Source organism: Fukomys damarensis, unplaced genomic scaffold (assembly GCF_012274545.1).
Source record: "Fukomys damarensis isolate Sample0158 unplaced genomic scaffold, DMR_v1.0_HiC HiC_scaffold_38, whole genome shotgun sequence".
Classification (NCBI taxonomy): Eukaryota; Metazoa; Chordata; class Mammalia; order Rodentia; family Bathyergidae; genus Fukomys; species Fukomys damarensis.
This window is the reverse complement of record NW_022900950.1, coordinates 16,412,609-16,428,498: the sequence shown is the minus strand read 5'-3', so window position 1 is coordinate 16,428,498 and position 15,890 is coordinate 16,412,609. Positions and strand designations below refer to the sequence as shown.

Genomic DNA, 15,890 nt, shown 5'->3' with positions numbered 1-15,890 from the left:
AACTCATTTAAAGGAAATGAATGAGTGTCCAACACTTGGTCCTCCCTCTTTTCTTTAATGTCTCTCACCATCTCCTTCTCTATGCTCCTGCCATACTGAGTTCCTCCAGGTCTTTAAGGAGTCCCACTAGCTTCACTCCTGCTAGCTTTTGAACACATCATGTTCTTAGCTTTCCTTCTAACTCAAGGACCAGCAAAACCTCGCTAGTGCTTCTCCTGTCCTGTAATCTCACCCTCTCTCTTTACTCAGCCAGAAAAAGCACTTCACCAAACATCTCAGTTGTTCAGGAAGAGGAATGTGCTCCAGTGCTCATCCCTGCGTCCACACTACCCTGGCACAGAACTGGTGTTCAATACCTTTTGCTGAATGAATAAATTGGTAGATATTTTACCTAACTACTGTACAACAGATTTGTGGACTTTCTTCGAGTTTGTATGTATTTACTTCCTGCTGTTTTACCGGTCTGCTTTGAAGATACATGTGATTGAAAGGAAGAGATATTGCTTTAGGGCAACACCCAGAAAGATGGATGGGAATCCAATCATTCATTCAGAGTTCAAAAAGTAAAAGTTATGACTTAGATGTGCTCTGATGTTAGAGGATAGAAGCACAGATTTCCTGGAGAAATTTTCAGACGTTATTAACACTAAAATCTGCTATTAGGAAAAAATTAATGTAAAAAATTTTCCTCCAAGGGCCAGGGATTTGGCTCAGTGATTCTGCTGCCTGTCTTGCAAGCACAAGGGCCAGAGTTCGATCCCTGGTAAACCTCAAAAAACATTTTTCCTCCAACACAAACACACACTCCCCACTTACACACACAGAGTAGTTATAAAGTTAAATAGTTCAAAGTTCTTTTCAGCCTTATGTTTGCTTTTGGTCTTACAAATCTAGTGGATGTGATAACACTGACCTAGAAAATTGGATTGAAAAAATATTTTCTTGCCAAGAAAATATTATTCCTGTCCATTGTCTCCAGGTTCTGTCAAGGTCCCCTAATGCGTACTCATTGTGAGGTGTGATGGCTTCTAGTAAGTGTAAGTGTAAGTGTACCTTTGTATTCCTCATCACAGTTCCTCCCCTCACCTCTTCTGCTATGCAGATTAAATAATAAACAGATTGCTTATTAGCTCAAGAAAACCATATGATTATTTACCAGTAAACAATAACTCTTATGGAGAACCCAAGTTCGGTCTGAGAGAAATGGGACTCAACAGGCCAGCCTGCGGACTGCACTGGACATTTTCTGTTACCCATGTCTTATTTGTCTTATCTCCATCCTCTCACAGGGGCTATATATTTCCAATGTCTGGCTTTTAGTCAAGCTTTGGTTCAGGAGTAATCTCATAAAAACTTGACAACTTTCAGAGAAGTAGAAGTGTCACTCTCACTCCATGTTTCCCAGCTATTTTGAAGATTTCAGACTACCAAATATTATACAGAAGAAAAGCATTACCAAACAAATAAGATACAGGAAAAGAACAAGGAACTACCAGTGGTAACTGTCATCGGAGTTGGCTGCTACCAACTCTATGAAAATGAGTCTCCGAGGGGAGGAGCAGAATGCGTCTTGTGTGTGTATTCTTTGGATGCATCCTTTGGAGGGTAAAAGAAATAAGGATGTTTTAAAACATTTTTTTTAGGGTGAGGTTTGAAAAATCTTTTCTTCCCAAATCTATGTACATGAATTTTTAAATAAATGTACTAATTAGGTAAAAGACAGAGGATCAAGATATGGCCTTAAAGTTAGACCATCTGTATTCATGACTCAGCTCTACTACTCATGACTTGTGACTTTGGCCAACATGCTTGAGGAGTCTAAGGCTGAACTTATACATTTACACAATGGGATAGTAATAGTACCTTCCTTTTCAGGTTGCTGTCTAAAATAATACATGCACGGCTTTAGGAATATTAATAAATTTTGAACTTAAAATAGGATCCCTAATCAAATTATATGATGAAAAGAAAGATCTATCCATAATTTAAACATTAGCCACCATGCAGGACAATAAGGAAAAATTCCTGCTTACAATGGAATTTATACACATAATCCCCTGTTTTTAGATAGGCAGAACCAATATAGTCAAAATGGTCATATTTCCAAAATTGGTATACAGATTTAACGTAATCTCAGTGGTATTCCTCACAGAACTGGAGAAAACAATCCTAAAATTCATATAGAACCAAAAGAAACACAGAATAGCAGAAGCAATCCTGGGCACCAGGAACAAATCAGGAGGCATCATAGTCCTGGACTTCAAGTTATATTTACAAAGCTACTATGATAAAAACTGTATGATGCTGACACAAAAACAGACACAAAGATCAGTGGAAGAGAATAGAGGAAGCAGAAACTATTCCAACTGCATTCAACTCTTTCATCTTTGACAAAGAGGTCAGGAACATGCAGAGGAGGAAAGACAGTCTCTTTAATAAATAATGTTGGAAAAAGTGGCTATCCACATGCAAAATATTGAATCTAGAGCCATGTCTTTCACCATGTACTAAACTCAAATCAAAGTGGATCAAATAACTGAGCATTAAAACAAAAACACTTACCCTGATGGAAGACAACGTAGGTAAAACTCTTAAAGATATAGGCATAGGCAAGAATTTTCTAAACAAAACCCTGGTTGCATAGAAAATAGTACAGAGAATCAACAAATAGAATTAAATTAAATTTAAAATTCTACACAGCAATAAAAACAAAACAAAACAACCAACAGAGTGAAAAGAAAACCTACAGAATGAAAAATAAATTTTGCCAGCTATTAGACAAAGGGATATGTAGAGAATATATGTAGAATATAAAAAGAACTAAAAGTATTAGAATCCCAAAATAAAAGACCTAATTAAAAAAATGAGCATATGAAGTAAGTAGGATCTTCAGAGATGAAGTACAAATGGCCAAAAAATTCTGAGAAGAAATGTTTAACATCACTGACCATTAGAGAAATACAAATTAAATTAACACTGAGATTCTGTCTTACCTCAGAAAGAATGGTCATCATCAAGAAATCAAATAGAAGACCAGGGATTTAGCTCAGCAGTTCGATGGCCTGCCTTGCAAGCACAAGGACCCTAGTTCAATACCCAGTACCAAAAAAAAAAAAAAAAAAAAAAAAAAAAAGTAGGCTGTGGAGGAAAAGGAATCTTCTACATCACTGGTGGGAACATAAACTAGTGCAACCATTATGAAAATTAGTATGTAGTTTCCTCACAAATCTACAACTAAAAATTCCATTTGATCCAGGTCTTTCTTGAGTTAAAGGTATCACAGTATGTGTGATGCATGTATTCACATGTTTATAGCAGCACAGTTCATAATAACTAAATCTTAGAAGAGGCTTATATGAACATTAACAGATAAAATGATAAAGAAAATGTAGTATTTATACATAAGGGAGTACTACTGTGCCATAAAGAAAGATAAACTTTGGTTATTTGTAGGAAAATGGATGCACCTTGGGACTACAATGTTAAGTGAAATAAATCAGATTCACAAGCTTAATATAGCATTAGAAACCCAAAACATAAATAAAAAGCAAAATAAAAAGATAGCTAGGAAGTAGGGGAGAGATCTTGCTCAAATGGGAAAGGAATCAATCAAGAGACGGAGAGAGAAAGAAGAGGGCCAGGGAGGGGGTGGGTAGGGGAAGGATGAAAAAAGAACTGGGACATTATGTACAGGTACCCACTTCATACAAAGTGTAAACATTACGTACTGCAAATATGAATTAAAAAATTTAAAAGAAAAAACGCATACACACATAGGTACATTTATATATACACACATATAGCACATACAGGCATACATGTATGAACAGACCCACATGCATATGTATGCACACTCATGTGTGTGTATGTGCATCTATGTGTATATACAAACAAATGGACAATAAGTGAAGACCAACAAATAAGAGATAAAGAAAATAATGGAGAGAGCTCATTCTCAGACTTTAATAGTTATGGAAGGAGTTGGAGCTTCTGTCAGACTTTGAAGGGTAAATAGGATTTTGATGAATGGTGAAGGTTGAAAATTCATGTTCTACAGGGAAACAGATTCTAATGATGGAAAAGTCTAAGTATGAAAGGTTCTAACAAGCCAGTCTAACTAGAGTAGGATTCGTATGGTGTACTTGGGTTAGTTTCAGTGAAAGGATAAAAGGCTTTAAATTTCAGATTATACTTTTGACTTTAGAGCCTCTTCATGGGGAGCTACTGAAGACATTTGAGCAAAAGAATGGCATAATAAAGTGGCTTTTCAGTACAAACAAGCCTGGAGCTGTTCATTATGTATTAAACAGGTGAGGCTAGCAAATGCAGTACCAGTTAATTGATTCTAAAAAAAAGAGGGTTATCAAATTATTCAATACATTATGTCAATGTAAATATATAGCAACCAGCTCCCCCAGGCCCTGAAAATGACCTCAGTTTGAACTCCATACTCCACTGTTGCTTGTTTACTTGTCACCTCTATAGAGATGCTTCATGGTCAGCCCTTCCCAGCTTTTCTGCTTTATTTTTGTGTGCACTGACCAGACTATACAATTTTCATCTTTGTCTCCCATTACTGAAATGTAAACTTCATGCTATCAACTTCTGTGTGTTGTCTTCATATTTCTTGAGTTTAAAATAATGTATGTTATTTTCATGTCTGCATGCAAGATACACACATACACAGGCACACATATACACACGCACACACACCCTCTTCCTTTCCAAAAATCAATTTTATAATGTACCTGAAGCAGATATCTCAAGAAATTATGAGAGACCTAGAGATCACAAACTAACTTCTTGTCTTCCAAACTAGCAAATCACCTCTCAGTGATCCCTGAAACTCAGGAATCAACAGAGACTGTGTCCCAGATTTCATAGCCTCCTGGGCAATGTGTGCTACCCTCTCAACAGGGAAGGCCTCTGGAACAACTATTCCCACCTAGTACAGCAAGGCTGATCACAGTGTGTTATGATTATACACATCCAGGTTTTAGTACTCATCAGATACAGTGTAAGACAAATTGACTTTTGCTGACTAGTCTGTAGTTTTTTTGAAACTGTAGACTTTATGAAATTTTCCCTTTTTGCAGATTTACCCATGTACCACAACAGAGCTAAAGTTCCTTTGCAAAGAACCCTTGGTTCTTCAGAGCAGAGTTAATTATTTCTTCCTTTGTGATCTCGCTGTGCTTTGTGAAGCACCAACTCTAGCACTTATCATAAAGCAGTTGTTAGTTTTATGTCTCTTTCTCCCAGATAGGCTACAAAATTTTTGAAGGTGGGGTTAGTGGTTATCATTTTAGCCTTGGGAACTAATATAGTATCCTCAGAGTACAAAGTAGTGGTGTGATATATTTTTATTGAAAGGATCTGTTTATGTATGAGTCTCCATTAAGAAATCATAGCTGCCTCCAGTTCTCAGAACGCAGCCTACGACAAAGAATGACCAAAGGGATACCCTAATTTATATTTTGTCTACAAACCAGATATGATCAAGTAGGCATTTCAACACATTTCTGAAGAGCTATTCTGCTTCAGTGTATTTTCTTTTTATTCATTTTATAGATGAATACTTCATTCATTCCCATTTTGGTTCAATATTATTTTGCCTCTGTACAAAACCTCCTTTAAAGGTTTTTTTCTTTAAAGCTGGTTAATGTCTAATAAATAAACAACATAAATAATTATAATTCCATGGCAGAAATTTTCAAGTGAAAATTGTGGCCTTCAATAATATTTCCTACATTTGTACATTGCTTTAAACATCTTATGAGTCAAACTAATATCTTGAAGCAGTATCTGATGAGCACTCTCCTAAAGGATTATTGGGAACTAGTTCTTTATCTGCTCAGGAAGTTCTATCTTTTGCCTTGAGTTTGCCAATGAAAAAAAAAACGATCAGGCCCCTTTCAAGTCTTGAGTTTCAAAACAGATTTTCTAAATTTTTGAGATATTTTGAAAACCAGAACTTTGAATTTCAAGAGCTAGTGTTTAGAAAACATTTTTTTAATTTTGAAAAGACTAATAGTTGTGCAATTTATTTAAGACATGCTTCAAAAAAATCACATGGGTTGATGAAAATGGGTAAATTGATGTATAGATATGTAACAAAAAACTGAAATGTTAATGTCAGAATTTAGTTGATAGGCATATGGGTATGAATGATAAAATCCTTTCAATTTTGCTGTACATTTGGGATAAAGTGCTAAAGTGATAAAGATAAAGTCTGAGTCAAGGCAAAAAATAATATCATGAACAACTGATAAAAATTTATACCATACACGAATGGTAGATGACATCAATATAACCTATCCTTGCCATTTCTACCATCTTCCCCAGTAGAGTAAACAAACGTTGCATGGCCTGGGGAAAATGAAAATAAATCAGTTAGTCTCCATGAAGAAACAGATCTACACTCCTTCTTCTACAGATTCATCCATTATCTATTAAGCTGCCTAGCTTGAACATTAAAGAGTAGAGTTTTAACCTTACTCCCAGGGTTGAGTCTGGGGAAGGCTCAAGTCTTGGGGAGAATCTCCCAATACCGTCACTGCACAGAGCTGCAACATGAGATGGTAGCGTGGCTAAGTAGAGAGGTCTCCAAACAGCTCAATCTTAGAGTGGTGTGGAAGCAGAGCCAGAAATTTTCTCTGTTCCTAAGAAAGATGCAAAATTCTTAACTGAGGTTTAAGAGTTTTAGGAAAGCTTCAGGATAAAATAAAGGAGGATATAGAATAGTGTTTATCATATACACCTAGGGATAGGTAATGTGCTAAATGACCTACAAGCACCAGCTACTGCCCCTGCGAATACAGGTCACTGAAAAGTGCAAAGGGGCAGGTTACATCAGTGTTAATGGCAATATACAATGGTGGATTAATGCATCCCAGATGCTTCCAGCCTAAAGCTGCTAGAAAAGTACAGGATGCCTAGATAAATTCAGATTTCAGATAGATTCCACCTTGTGTGTATGTGTGTGTGTTTGTGTGTGTGTGTGTGTGTGTGTGTGTGTGTGTGTCCCATGCAATATAGGTTGTTTGTCTGAAATCCAAACCTAAATGGGCATCCCGGATTTTTATTTGCTGCTTCTGACAAGCCTACTTTAAACAGATTATTTCGTGCTCCATAGAACCTACATGTCATTAGGAGGAGGAGGAAGAAGAAATTCCACACGTGATTAAGATGAAAATAAAATTACCAAAGAAAACCCCAAAATGATTGAGATTTCCTGCAGTCAGCCAGATTCAACTATTTTCTAAGGGTTGAGATGAAGGTTTTAGATTGAAAATAAATTCAGTTTAGAAAACAAAATTATAATTTTGTACAAACATTGTATCTGCTTCAACTTTAATTTTATAACACCCCTGTGAGGTGTTGGAAAAGACATCTTTGATGTTAATGAGGATGAAGTTGAAGTTCTTAGATGTTAAATAATTTGCCCAAAACTACTGAATCCACACCAAAACTCATTTAATAAGTCTTGTTTATTCCCTTCAACAAACTTACAGAGATATAACAACCAAGAGGTTATTAGACAAGACATCATTTACTTTTTAACATAGGAACCCAAGTCATTAAATATATGATTTAGGAAATTCACAGGACTTCAAATTTCTTGAGGGGTAGGTACGAACTGACATGACCTTTGAAATCATATGAAATAAAAATCTATCAGTTGTACTGGACATTTTCCCATACTGGAATACAACACCCAAAATCACAAATTAGAGGAGGACAGATTTTTCTGGCTTGTGGTTTCCAGTGGGATTTATTCCATGGTTGGCTGCCTCCAAGGCTGGTGGAAGGGTATGGAAAAAGAATGCTGCTCACCTCATGGTAGTAAGTAGGCAGAGAGAAGAGAAGGGAGGAGCTGGGGATACAAATACACCCTTTCAGGAGAAATTTACAGAGACCCACCCTTCAGACCAGGCCACACCTCTGAACAGGAGACCTTTGGGAGACAGTTTAATCTACACCATAACGTTCTTCCCCTGGAACCCAAAGGACTCTTGTTCATCTCATTATGCAAAATTCGTTTAATTTATCTCTAAGAGTCACCAAAATCTTAACAATTCTAGCATTGCTGAAAAGTCTAAGATCTACTCTGAGATTCAAAGCAAATTTTAAGCTATGAGCCCCTTGAAACTCCAAAAGAAAATTAAACACTGCTGATATACAAAAGTGCAGGGTAAACATTCACATTCCAAAAAGGAGAAATAACAGAATAAAAATGAACTGAACCAAAGCCCAGCAGGTCAAACATTAAATCCTATAGGTTTTTGTCCACCACTAGGGAAAGGCTGTGTCAAGATATGAGCTCCAAAAGGCTTGGGTAGCCAGCTTTGCTGATTCTACTCACTGCCTGCAGCTTTCCTCAGTAGATGTTACACATTCCTGGCTTCTCCAGCTTCCCGTGGCTCCTCTCTGAATGTTCAGATTCACTCTCACACCTTCATGCACTGCCTTCTCAGGACTGCCTGTTCTCTTAGGCCTTCTTTAAAGCTGGATGCAACTTCCATTACTCCACAAATTTCGCATTTCACATGCCTAAAAAACTGGCACCATGTGGATGATGCCAAGGTCTGCTGCCAGATCCAGCAGTAACCTGGGCCACTGGATCATTGCTGAAGGGGCATCTGAGTACCTGGGTATCAGAGCTCTAGCCCTAGGTGACCCTTAATGGTCTTAGCTCCCTGGTGCTCTCTTCTCAAAGCAAAGTCATTCAATGTTGTTTACCTGTTTATTCCATTGAACCTGAAAGGATTGGTCTGAAGAAATTCTGGGAATACATCTTTCCTATTGTCCCATTGCAAAGTACTTGGCTTGCTTTCTTTCTTTCTTTCTTTCTTTCTTTCTTTCTTCCTTCCTTCCTTTCTTTTTTCTTTTCTTTTCTTTCTTTCCTCCTCCTCCTCCTCCTTCTCCTTCTTCTTTTCCCTTCTTCTCCCTTCTCCCTCCTCCTCCTCTTCCTCTTCCTCTTCCTCCTCCTTCTTCTTTTTTTTGAGACAGGGTCTCACTATGTAGTTGAGACTGACCTGGAACTCACTATGTAATCCAGGCTGGTCTCCAACTCACAGTGATCCTCCTGCCTCAGCCCCCAAGTGACAGTTTACAGGCGTGCACCACCACACCCTGCTTGGCTTCTTTTTAATGTTTTGTTGTTGTTGTTGTTGTTGTTGTTGTTGTTGTTGTTGTTACCGGGATGGAACTCAGGTACTTGTGCTTTCCAGGCAGGCAGTAGAACCACTGAGCCAAATTCCCAGCCCCTGGCTTCTTTTTCATGTTAATCTCAGCAAACATTTCCCTTGGGCTCCGACTTTTGAGGCACTTTTTTTCTGGTGAAACTGCAAAACTTTTCAAATCATTTACTTTGGTCTCCCCTCATCCCAGTCTCACCATAGATCTACCTAAATGCAGCTAGCAGTACACAAACCACAACCTGAACATTGGACTGCTTTGAAACTCCTTCCACTAAATCAATTAGTCCACCTTCTTCACATTTAGTTTCACATAGTCTTAGTACATAGGAAAAATATAGACAAGCTCTTTGCCAGAGAGTAACACACATTGTCTCCGGGCCAACTGCCAAAAGAGGTATTATTCCCAAATGAAACCTCATAAACCTGGTGCTTTTCACTGTCCACATTCCCATCAGCATTCTGTCCTTCTAAGTGCCAACCAGAACCTTAGCATTTCAGGCCTCTCTAGCTACTATTTCCAAACCATTCCAAACTCCTCCTGCAAACCAGTTCAAAAAGCTTCTGAACCATATGGTTAGGTATGAGGTTAGCAACAACCTCAATCTTAGTACCAGTGACACCACTCACTTTCTCACTAGTGGGACAAAATAACCAACACCTGCAACTTAAAAGAGGCGAGGTTTATACCGTTCATGTCTCCTGGTGGAACTCAGTTGATGGTTGGCTGGTTCCAAGGCAGAAGGAGTATGATGGAAGGGCATAGTGAAAGAAGACTTCCCATCTCATGGCAGCCAGAAGGCAGAGAGAGGAAGGTAGAAGTCAGAGACAAGAACACACCCTTCCAGGTTATGCTGCGAGTTATGTGCCTCCTCTGACCAGGCTCCTCCTACATGTGAACAAGAGGCTTTTGGGAGATTTTAGGTCTAACCCATAACATCAGTCCTACTACTGCTTGCCTGGAGATTAAATTCTATTGACAAAGACTAGTGAACAAAAAAGAGAAAAACAGCCTTCAAAAATTGTAATCCTGTTTTTTAATTTTAAAACAAAAATTTTCTCTTTGGAGAAGAATAAATCTCTGATCATTTGATAAAACACAGATCACCTTTGTTTTTCTCTTCTTTGCTTGTGTGTTGATTTTAACTTCATTCATGCTTTCATTCTTCTAATAAATACTTATTGATTATGGACTGTGAATGAGATAACTCTGCTAATCCTACAACATAAAGATGAGCATGACATGTATGTCTCTTTTATTTTCTGATTTTCACCCCACTAACGATGGAATCCTTTCTGTATCATTTTTTTCAAGTGATTGTCCGGATTAGCTCAGAAACCTCTGGGGAAAGAAAACTAAGTTCTTCTTAAGGCAATAGGTTTCAAAACTATGCCTATAGATTAAGATATTTTTAAATGACAAAAAGTGTAATTATAAAATGAATGAAGAACATGTAGACACACAGAGAATGTGAGTATCAGAAATTTTCGGTGAGGACTTCGAACACATCAAGGGTGCATATTAAGAGTTTTTTTGTTTTTGTTTTTGTTTTTTTCCCTAAGAGATAGCCTGATTCAAAAGAAAATCTCCCAATAACTACAAATGATTGCTAACTCATTTTTTGGTCATGCTGATGATTGAAACCAGAGTCATGCACATGTGAAGCAAATGTTCCATCACTGAGCTATATCCACAGCCCTGCTAACACATTCTTAATAACTAAAGAAAATGTACCTTTTTTTTTTTTTTTTGGTACTGGGGATTGAACTCTGGACCTTGTGCTTACAAGGCAGGCAGTAGAACCACAGAGATAAATCCCCAGCCTGAAAAATCAAAAGTAATTTGTATAGCTATTTTCTTCATTGTAAAAAAATAATCTGTCTCATATTTTTGCAAACTATTCCAGAATTCCATAGGAAAAGATAGTTGCATACTGTGGTATCTTGATTCACAAACTTAATTTGTTTCACAATTCTAGGAAAGATGGGTACTTTCATGTTCATGTAGAGAAAATGACTGCAGTTCTGTGGGTCACCCAATGTGGAATTCACAAAGAGAAGCAAAATTTTCCTTAATGTTCCAGTTTGCAAATTGAATTGTCAATGAACTGAAGTGTTTGTAAACTGAGGCATTTTTGTACTTTATAGGCTATACCTCACTCTCCCCACAAGAACAAAACAAGATAAAAAGAGTCTTATAATGTATTTCATATGGAAGATGGATGTTAGACCAGTGTATTTTCAGTGAGAGCTGAATATGTCCATTTTGCTAGTCCTTTTCCATACTCATAAAAAACTGCTTTCAGTGAAACTAAAAATATAGAAACTTATTGAGATATTGAATTGCAACACTCAGCTTTAGTTTGGAAGTCTTTTGAGCTATTACAAAGCTAAATTGATTAAGAACATAATGTGTGTGCTAAAAAAAAAAATCACAAACATGTTCTTTGTGGTATCTCCCCTATTAAATATTTTGCTGCCTTAATAGTCACAAGTTAACAAATTTCTTAATCCTTAGGCTCAAGGTACTCTTCTTCTTGCATAAAAAGGAGGACACAGTCAAATTTACCAAAGACATATAAGTCTGACCAAAAACAAAGATTGAGTGATAACTCCAAAGGAAAGATAATACCTTTTGTCCCATACTTTCAATCAATTGAAACCCTGAAAATTCCAATTCTTCTTTGCTTTATATGGTCCTGGATGCACTATATTCTTTTAGTTAATTTTTATAATGTCCACAAAGATGCCTCTTATCTATTCAAGTATTGATGTCTTTCTCTACAGCCCCTGAGTTGTTATTCTTCTCCCCGGGCCACCCTAGTAACCTTAACTAGGGTCCTCAGGACTATTCCTTTCACTAAGCCCAAGTGAATCTTCTTCCACTTGTTCACAATTTCCCCCAAAAATATATCTTTCAGGGTTTTCTATGACTCTCTCTTTTGTAAAAGTTCGGGACATTTCGTACAGCAATGGAACTGACAACTCTTATATAAGACAGAAACCATTTTACTCCAAAGTGTCTGTTACCTACGCTTTATATGGTCCTGGATGCACTATATTCTTTTAGTTAACTTTTATAATGTCCACAAAGGTGCCTCTTATCTATTCAAGTATTGATGTCTTTCTCTACAGCCCCTGAGTTGTTATTCTCCCCGGGCCACCCTAGTAACCTTAACTAGGGTTCTCAGGACTATTCCTTTCACTAAGCCCAAGTGAATCTTCTTCCACTTGTTCACAATTTCTCCCAAAAATATATCTTTCAGGGTTTTCTATAACTCTCTCTTTTGTAAAAGTTGGGGACATTTCGTATAGCAATGGAACTGACAACTCTTATATAAGACAGAAACCATTTTACTCCAAAGTGTCTGTTACCTATTAACAAGAAAGGAGATTTTTTTTCCCAATTGTTTCACTCCTGCAGTCCTGTAGAAAACCTTTTGTCCACTGGGTAAATGCTTTCAAAAAGTTAGGGTGAGTTTTGTTTCCCTTATTTTTTAAGAGTTTTAAATCTTTGTCTTAGGGTTCATTTTTAGCTTTTGGACCTATGTTTTTGTTTTTATACAATTCCCAGTGGTATACCATGTGATGACACAAGAGCTTAAGCTGGGCATGCAAAGCAAGACTTCCTTATGTGGACGTGGAGCTGATTTTCCTGTTCAGTGGAAGCCTTTTGAAATCCCTGTGATGGGTGGAAGGAAGAGTATGTCACAGATTAAACACAGGATCAATCTCACACTATGGTGATATTTTGGGAAAGAATCTTTTTTTTTAACCTAGTCTGCTTAACACTGAGGTTTTAAAAACAGCTTTAGAATCAGAAGATTAACAACTAATAGCCAAATATCAAGAATAACAGAATAAAGCTGGGGATGCAGCTCAGTGGCACTGCACCTGCCTGGCAAGTGCAGGATTCCAAGTTTGATTCTCAGTATCAGAGGCAGAAAAAAAAAAAGAATAACAGAATGAACATAGCTTATTTAAATAACTTCACTCAGTTTCTCTGTAGCTAGCTGCAAAGGACACACAATGAAGCAGCCAAACTAAGAGAGACCGTCCCGTTGCCTAAGAACTCAAAGCCAGAACTTTTCTAGCCAGCTATACAAATGCTTGCTAAAGAAAGGTACATAGATCCTTATGCAACAACTCAACAGTTTTTTTTTTTTTCTTTTCTTTCTTTCTTTTTTTTATTTTTTTTTTTTTTTTTTTTTTTTTTTTTTTGTACCGGGGATTGAACTCGGGTCCTTGCGCTTGCAAGGCAGGCCACCCACCGAACCACTGAGTTAAATCCCAGGCCCGTTTTTTTTTTTCTAACAGAAAAGAAAAATGGATAGAAGCAGTCTGCAGCCACAACCACTAAAATTAAAATTAGATAACAGGATTCAAAGAGGAAGCCAGTAATTGTATTATTATAAATAGATGAGCTAGGTAGAAACATTATAGGCAGTCAGATAGGGCTAAGTCCTTGAGAGGGCCAGGACCAAGGTGAAACACACCACAGCTGCACATTGGCTGCAAACCAAGCCTCATGGTGGGCCTCAAGATGACCATATCCTCATACTTCTACAAAGAACTGGGCTTAGTGAAGTACAGATGGACATCGGCCACCCTAGGGATGACCAGAGACCTCTGGGCCCATCGCCTCCTAGTAGAATTCTTATTCTTTCCATCCACACTTATTACATGACTTGCTTTCCAAATGGACCACCATTACCTGAGTGACTCTACTTGTAACCTTACTGGATGTTCATGGCTGTGGCCCACATTGTGTCCACATGGGTTTCACCCTATAAAACTTCTCTGTAAAGTGGGGTCCCTGGCTCCCCACTCCAGACCCCCTCCTGCCCCGCAAGAGCTTTCTTATCAATAAATATCTTCCTACTTTTAACCTCCATCATTCCTAGGAATCATTCTTCGATTTCTAGAGCACAGGAATTCAGCATATCATACAGTTAACAGTTTGGGAGATATATTTTATATTTTCCTGTGACATTATGAAAATAGCAGTTAAAAATATTTGAGACTCAAGCTTATCCTAATTTGTTGATGATGATCATAATGTTGAATTTATTCAGTACTTTATATTTACTCTCTGCTTTTACATTTTTATTTACTTTATTATTCTTATCACAACCCATTTTACAAATGAGAAAATAAAATTTTGATAATCAAAATATAACCTCGATTAAAATTCAAATATTTTGCTTTGATTACTTAACTGTATTTTGATAAAGAATAAAGTTAATGTAACTTTCTAAAAAGGGACTAAAGGAAGAGAAACTAGATTGTTTTGTTTCAATGATGTGGTAATAAAAACGTGTGTGAACTTACTCTAGTTGCCAAAAGTTTTTTTCCTCATAATCTTTTCTTATATTTGTATTTATTTTATTTTTATTTATCTTTATTAGTACACATTTTCAGTGCATAATGCTTACATTTGTTGTGTGGAATTGGTACATATACATAACACATCTTAATTCCTTTTATCATTCCTTTTCCTCCCTACTAACTTCCCTCCCATCTCTTGACCTCCTTCTCATCTGAGAAAGATCTCTCTATTTCTTCTTATTTCTTTTATTTTTGCTCTTTATTTATATTTTGAATTTCACATATGAGGAACCATGCAATACTTAAACTTGTGAGTCTGATTTATTTCACTTAATATTATGGCCTCAAGGTATATCCATTTTCCCACAAATGACTCAAATTTCAGTTTCTTTATTTCAAAATAGTGCTCCACTGCATGTAAATAATTTTCTTCATCCATTCATCTCTTAATGGACATAAAGGCTTCTTCCAAGTTTTATCCTTCATTATCTTTTGGTTTTTTTGTTTGTTTGTTTGTTTTTGTCTTTGGCACTGGAAATCAAACTCGGGACTTTGTGCTTCCAAGGCAGGAGGCAGAACCACTGAGCTAGATCCCTGGCCTTCATATATTTTGAAATCTTAAGTTTATATTACTCTCTAAACTATCCAACCTCTACTCTATACTTTTCATTAGGGAAGAATTTCCAGATCTACGATTTGTCTCCAGCCACTAGGAATTTTTCCATTAACTTGTAAATGAAGCTATTTAAAATAAAAATGTTGTAATACTCTGGTTTCACTTCAGATTGTATAAATCTTTTGCCTTTTACTAAATCAAAATGTTGTAATCGCCTGTAAGTTAAAATTTTAAAAAAGCAGCCTAGTAATATAGGACAGAGTTCTTAAGCAAATTTATTTCTATTGTAGTCTCTTGAAATTTGAGTTATTTGCCTTCCCATGCCCAGGTTTCAACCTTGGATTTCTTTATCCAAGAAGCATATTGAATCCACCTATCCATTTCTTCTGTATTTGAAGACTTTCTGTTGCTGGCTCACATATTAACATTTCCATAGCAGTAGGATATACCTTAGTTTAATATAACTTTCATCCAATGTACATTTTTAGACAGTATCAGTCTTATTTGACAATTATTTTCCTTTGTCTACAAGACTTTTAAATGACTTTTGTTCACTAACTTTATACTTCAAGTTTCCTATGATATTAACGCATGTTTTCATGCTGATGGAGTTCCTCCTGTTCATTTAATGCTTTTCCATTTTCACAGAGCAGTGAGTCAGTCTGTTCATTTCTCTTCTAGCATTTTTCCCTCTTTACTTATTCTTGGCAATAGTAGTTGGTAAAAAGGGAACTTGATGTATGTCT

General features: G+C 36.8%; 1 protein-coding gene across 4 annotated transcripts in view; it reads right to left on the bottom strand.

The window, feature by feature from the left end:
- Tnip3 (TNFAIP3 interacting protein 3) overlaps positions 1-15,890 on the bottom strand; it is a 112,435-nt gene that overhangs the window by 52,911 nt on the left and 43,634 nt on the right. The window lies entirely within an intron of this gene.